Source organism: Zingiber officinale, chromosome 10B (assembly GCF_018446385.1).
Source record: "Zingiber officinale cultivar Zhangliang chromosome 10B, Zo_v1.1, whole genome shotgun sequence".
In the NCBI taxonomy this organism is placed as follows: Eukaryota; Viridiplantae; Streptophyta; class Magnoliopsida; order Zingiberales; family Zingiberaceae; genus Zingiber; species Zingiber officinale.
This window is the reverse complement of record NC_056005.1, coordinates 87,420,610-87,427,972: the sequence shown is the minus strand read 5'-3', so window position 1 is coordinate 87,427,972 and position 7,363 is coordinate 87,420,610. Positions and strand designations below refer to the sequence as shown.

General features: G+C 35.4%; 1 long non-coding RNA gene across 1 annotated transcript; it reads right to left on the bottom strand.

The window, feature by feature from the left end:
* Positions 1-1,256: 1,256 nt before the first annotated feature.
* Positions 1,257-2,607, bottom strand: LOC122029756. The gene is made up of 4 exons (XR_006125175.1): positions 2,207-2,607; positions 2,079-2,140; positions 1,813-2,000; positions 1,257-1,317 (listed from the first exon to the last, which is right to left on the bottom strand). It is a non-coding gene; the product is annotated as an uncharacterized LOC122029756 (long non-coding RNA).
* Positions 2,608-7,363: the final 4,756 nt, after the last annotated feature.

The following is a 7,363-nucleotide window of genomic DNA, read 5'->3' as shown; positions in this document are numbered from 1 at the left end:
GCAAACCCGAATGTTCAATGTAAAGTCCACAATACAAACCCACAATACAAGTATATAAGATGCAAAAGCAAAATATAATCCGACAAAGTAAATCCTCGCGATAATGGGGCTAGCGACTGGAATATCTCCCGAAAATAGTAATAACGGGGTGAGTTCAAAGAACTCAGAGGTAATCCAAATGTACAACAACATATAACTACTAGCAACATCCTACGGTACAAGACACTAAACCATGAGCCTACAAGATAGTCTCCTAACAAGACAACCTACTAGACGGTCTCCTAACAAGATAATGAGATGCATAGTGAAATAAACGAATAACCAAAGAAAAGGCATAAAGTATGCCTATAGCAAGAATGATAAGAAAATGCATAATCGAAATAAATCACCGCGAGGCAACCGATCACAACATACGAGATAAAAGTAGTCGAGCAAAAGCATGATCCCATGCATGTCAATCATACGAATCACCAAATGCATCAATCATAACGAATGCAATCCATGCATATGATGCGATATGACAGTCACCCATCTCACACACAATGGTGAGACCGAGTGGGTAGGGTGTGACAACCGTGCACTCTGCCATCATTACCCCATGAAGTGGACAGGATGCTGCCGGAGTACACCTATCCTCCTACCTCAAACATAGTGAGGGAGCGAATGCCTCAACTGACGCGATGACGGAGGGATCCGCAACCCCGTCAGATCGCATACCCACGAGCACCCCGTGCACCACCGAGCAACCCGCCATACACACCGAGTGTTGTGCCACTACCCATGCAGTGAAACACGTTGTGCCGACCGACGAGCTCAACAATAATGGAGTCGTCAATCGCCCTTGAATGGTGCATGATGCTACAGTATGTCATACCTGAACATAGCCTCCTCCATATATGTGTGTGCCCAAAAGGTAAACGCATATATATAACCATGATATAAACAGCATAAATCCAAAGACATCACATATAACAATGATGTAAGTATCAGGAATCCAAGAGCATGTATCACACATGTAAAGCAACTAATCCAGTAGAGTAGAGCACTATAAATATGCATCTCTATGAACATATATACACATGGCAAGAGATAAAATATCCAATCCTGAAATAAAGCAACTAGCAGATGAAGCATGTGATAGGTATCAACTAGCTAAGACCAAGAGAAAGAATAATCTACTATCTACCACTAGTAAGTATATATAAGCTAAACATATCATAAGACATTATCAAAAGATAAGTCAAAGGATACCCGCCTCAAATAACAGGTAGTATCACGCCAAATCCAACGTCGAGACTCCTGTCTCAAATCAGAGTCCTGTATCAAACAAATAAACAATATATATATTTTATTTAGCTAAATCCAAATGAATAGCTAAATAAAATCCCTAAACTAAATTATGGCAAAATCCCTAATCACCACAATCACAACTTACCTAACTAAATCTAATGGTCGATTAAGGTTAGCTACCTAATCCCTAATCACCAATTAGATTAGAAATCCAACGGTTGACTAGGGTTAATTGTCTTAACCCTAATCATTCCATTAGGTTAAATCTAAGCAAATAAACCTAATCACAATTCAACTACTAATTACAACCTCTTGTCAAACAAACCTACACATGATCATACAATCAAAATTATACTATAATCTACAACCCGGATCAAATACCTACACATAAGCCTAATTCAATACATTCACATCATGTACTCAACTAATCCTACAAATACCTTAATTAAGCTACTGGAAAGACCTCAATCCCAATTCTTGCTAACACTTTAACAACTTCAGCACATAGAAAATAGAACTCACCTCACTGAAATCAACCGGATCAAGAAGGAGAAAGTGGTGATCGGCAACAGTAACTATCCACAGCAAACAACCCTCCACCGATATCAATCGAATCAACAGGAGGTCAAGCGGTGGAGATCACCAATCGAGCAAGATACTGGAATTCCTCCTCACTGGACCGGCTTAAGACAACATCAACAAGAAGATCACTGATCCGATCAAGAACAGAGATCAAAATTGGAGATCATGGATCAAACAATGCCTATTTACATAATACAATGCCTCACCTTCAAGATCACAGTTAGGCACGGTGAAATTCTTGTCGATGAACAGGAAGAAGGATCGGACACTGCATTAGGGCACATCGATGGAGATCATCAAGGAAAGGAGAAGGGATAAGGTTTGGATTGCTTACCCTTGAAGCCCTAATCGCCCCTTCATGCCGGCGATCAAATCTGACTCGATTCTAGTGGTGTCGGCAGTCGACGCGAGGGAGGAGAGGGAAGGCCTACCGATAGGAGACGATGCAAGATCTAGCTCTCACCGTGCCCTAGCCACTGATCGTCGACACTCGACCACAGAAATCACCGAAGCAGCGACCCCTCGATCGAATACAGCTTGGATTCCATCGAGCTCCGGTGACTTCCTCCTCAGGCAACACCGACAATCGCCGAAGGTGCTCCTCCGATCTCGGCGCCAAGTCGTCCGTGAGAGAGAATCGATGGCGGGGAGGAAAGATCGGGGAAGATTGGAAGGAGGAGGTCGGGTCTGGGAAAGGATCGGTGATGGGGTTTGGGGAAGAAATAGATCGAGATCGGCGATGGAGGAAAAGAAATAAGGAAAAAGGTATTTATAATTTAAAACAATTCCTCACTTAAACGGTATCCCAAACAGGCTTTATCCGTACCCGTAATTGATCCCCTCAAAACTCATCGTACGAGCTCCGAAAAATTCCCAGAAAATTTCTAAAAATTTCGGAAAAATTTTATAAGGCTATTTCTCAAATAACCCTATTTATTTAAATTTCCCGAGATCTCACATTGGGAGCCCGGACCCCCTCCAGGTGGCAGAACTATTAACATGGGTTCGGCCAGTCATCGCGCTCCAACTCAACTTCTAAATATTTTTTTAGGTTCGGATGCCTGGACTGCCCGGGTGCCTGGCAGCCACCCGGCCAAACCATTTCAGGGCACCTGAAGTCCAGGCGCCCAAACACCCTTTTTCAACACTTTCTTCCCTATAAAAAAGGGTTAGTCCATGCAACAAAAAATAAATTTATCCTGTAAAATAAAGTTAGCACGATACAACAGGATAGTAGTAGTAATTAGATCTTGTCTCTCTAAGATTAGGATCTAGTCAAGGTCTCAACTTAGGTTTTTCAAATAGACCTAAGCTAAACTGACACTTATAGTTCCCTCAACTAGGAGCACGCCCTCACTGGATCTCTCTTCCAGTTGCTTGCCTCCACTTACCGATTGTAGACTTCAGATCCCTTGACCCACCAGGACTGCCTGCCAAATTTCAACCAATCTGGATTTTCTCCTGACAGATCTCAATCGATATTGACTTCATGCTAGCTATTAACCTAGCTAGACTTCCTGCCAGATCTCAACTAATCTGGATTTTGTGTTAGCTATCAACCTAGCTGAACTTCCACCTAATGTTCTGATCTTCTACACCCATCACGTTCTGTACACTTGGTAAAGAGTTTAGATAAATAATGCATCTAACTTTAACCTATTCGTCATACATCAAAACTTTATTATCAGTGTAACTTGCACCAATAATCTTTCCCTTTTTGATGTAATGATAACATGAGTTAAAGTTAGAAAAAGCATGATACAAAATAATGCAAAAATTTAAATGGTTAGTATTTTTTCTAACTCCTAACCCTCTATCCTTTCCCTTTGCCATACATCAAAAATTAATACAATTCATTAAATACAAATTTCCAATTGTTCATAAAAGTTTGAACAACAAAAAGTTGGAAATTTTTCAAATAAGTTTGCAAAATGAATAGATATTGCAAACTAAGTTTTTCAAACAAGTTGTCAAATAATGATTTCAAGTTCTTAAATTATGAAAATGAGTTTTATTTTGAAAACAACCTTTGCAAGTAATAGTTTCTAGCAAATAAAGCTCACAAAGGTAAAGTTTTTATTAAAAAAACTCAGGTTTATTGTAGGGAGAAGTAAATGAAAAAATATTTTAAAGTAATCTGAAAGGGGTTTTTCAAAATTTATAAAAGTGTTTCAAAAATTTTAAAATTGAATTTTGCATAATAATTTTGAAAAGTATTTCCAAATCATTCTAAAAAAATATTTTTCAAAAATACCTTTGAAAGCAAGCTTGTTAAAATAGTTTGCAAAACATTTTACATAGATACTTTGAGAAAACCCATCAAATAAATTACCAGAGAAAATTTTAAAGGATTTCAAAATTTTACAAATGTTTATCAAATATTTAAAATTTTCAAAAACATATTGCAAAGATAATTTTTATGAGAATTTTTGCAAGCAATTTCTCAAATATTTTTCAAAAGTAATTTTTAAACAAATTCACTTTTCAGAATATTTTATAGCTATTTTTCAATATAATTTTCAAAATAACTTCCAAAGTATTTTTGTAAAATATTTTCAAGGAAACTTCCAAAGAGGTTTTTAAAGTAATTTTAAAAATATTAACCAAAAATTTCAAAATAGGATTTTGAAAATAAATTTTTTAGATGATTTAGTAATTTGAAAGTATTTTAAAACAATTTTCAAGGCAATTTTTCAAACACATACATTGAAAAGTTTAAACAAAAGATATTAAACAAAGTTCTAAGTAAGTTTGAAGATATCAGTTTACAAAGAGTAGCACCAAAAAGGATTTTTTTAAAAATATTACACTTTTAAAAGAAGTTTTCAAATATTCTCCCATAAACCTAATATTTTTATTTAAAAATAATTATTCAACTACCAATATTCTTAGAACATGTCTAATCATTATTTATTAACTATCTACTAGAGGATAGTAGTGTTTACTTGGTTAGTTAAGTTAAGTACTAACATCCAGTTAGAAATTACTGAAAAAGGACTACTTAACTTGATCAATTTACTATTATATTTATCGCTCAGACTTATATTGATGTACTGATATAAGCATCTGAAGTCTAGACAATAAGCCTATGCATCTCATTTCATTATGTGTTTTTTTAGTGCACAATCAAAGTAGACCTAGTGTGGTTATGAGATGCTCTTTTCCTAGATCTATAGGATCATACTTTTTATGGGTTAGATCTAGACTAAGGACAAAATAATTTTGTAACAGTAGAGAAATAATTTTTTTAGAAAATATAAGTAAATAATTTTACTAGAATTTACAAATCACTTGAATAAGTATCCTCCCCCTTAACCTACGGTTTTAGTTAAAAAAACCTTACTTATAATTATTTTACTGAGTTTACAAATGTGATAAATTTTAAAGGAATTAATTACTAAGTTAGAATAATTCTTTTGTATTCATTAGTATTATTTCTGAATTTTAATTAAGTTTGATTACTTTAGTTACAAATCATTTTGAATTAATCAATTATTAATTAATTTTTAATCAATTATTAAGTTTAAAATTTAAGTTAATAAAATTTCAACTGATTTAGTTAATTAAGATCTAAATTTTAATTTAGTTAATTTAGTTAATTTAATTAATTTAAGTAAATTTTAAGTTTATCTTTATTTAATTAATGTAAGTGGAATTAGTGCTTTAGATCTTATTTTAAGTTAGATTTAATTAATATTTTAGTACAAGCTTTAGCTAGAAAAATTTATGTTTAAAAGTTTTAGTTAAATTTTAAGTTAAAGTTAATTTAATTTTAATATTAATTTAAGTTATTTTAATTTATTTTAATTAATTTATTTTAATTTATTTTAATTAAATTTATTTTAATTTATATTAATTCAATTTAATTAATTCAATTTAATTTATTTTAGTTTTATTTAATCTTTAATCATCTCACCCAATCTATGTTTTCTATCAGAAAATCTTATGATTTTTTGAGATGCGTTAAGTTAAATTTCAAGGTTTGGTTTAACTTTTGTTAGATTTGCGTTTAACTTTGGGTTAAACAAATAGATATTCTTTGGATAAACTTTTAAGTTATGGTGAGTCACCTGAACATCATTAAATTAGACATGCATTTTGTAAAATATCATAATTAATTAATGATAAAATAATTAGGTTAAATGAATGAATAGTAGTAAGGGAATTTTTAGAAATTTTCGGGGAATTTTTCGGAGCTCGTATGAGCGAGTTTAAGGGGATCAATTATTGGACCACGAGAAAGTCTATTTAAGCTATCAATTTAAACGAGGAAATGTTTAATTTCCTTAAATATTTATTTTTCCTTTTTCTTTAATCCTTTTCCCGTGCTCTATTCCTTCTCTCGCCGAAAGCCTTCTTCTCCTCATCGTCTTCCCCTCTCCCTCACGTGGCGCGCAACATCTTCTTCCTCCTGAACACACTTCACAGATTCCCTTCTCCCTTCACCTCTCCGCACTACCGTCGACGCCGATGGTCGCCTCCCTTATGCCGACGCTCAAGAGCCCTCCCTTTGCACTGTTCCCTTCTCTCCCGACTCCTCTTCATCACTCGATGGCACTGCCCGACACCCCACCACCCACTACTGTCGTCAGTGTAGCCCAGCGTCGCAGCTAACCGAGGGTAAGCCTACCACGATCTCCCCCTTCCCATTTCCGCTTGTGCCCTAGATCTGGACTATCGCTGCTTCCTCTCATTCTCTACCGACGCAGCTAACCCTAGATCAACGTCGATGTCCCTTCCTTCCGTCGACTCGTTGCTGCTTTCCGCGAACCACCATCGTTGTGTGCAGCCACGAGGTCCACCATTAGTTCCTCTTCTCCACGCCATTGCCACTGTTAATGCTTTCCTTCCGGTGAGCAATGGGTGCTCCTCAGGCAAAGATAGGGAAGAAGTAGTGAACCTTCGACAGAAATAATGAAGGTAATGAATGGAGGAGTTTGGAATTTGGGGTACTATTTTGATTGTAGTCGCTGTAGATTGAGGTTTGTTGTGGTTTTGGATTGATTAAGATTATATGAATTGGTTTGAAATGCTTGTAGTTGCTGGATCAACCATTGTAACTCCAACCCTTCTTTCGACAGCAGCTTCACAATAGCTTACATCATGAATTTTCAGTAGCAAGCTTCTTCGGCTGTGAATTCTACAGCGGAGCATCCAGTTTGGGTGAGTTTTGAAGTTGTTTCATTTCTATATGGGAATGTGAATAGGGTATTATGGATTGGATTGATTATGGGTTAGAATGTTTGAGATGGGTTAATTACGTAAGGTTGATTGATAATGAGGGTTTCCTAATTGAATTAGGAATTTGATTTAGTCATTGGATACAGATGAGAGTGGATTGATTTTAAGCGTGTTGTTATAGGACTTTGAGTTGAGGCCTCAACGTGGAGATAGTCAGGATGATTTATATAAAGGTGAGTATCTCTTGATGTATCTTTTATGATATTGTCACTTTGATATGCTTAGTAAATTATAGCTAGAAGCAATGATC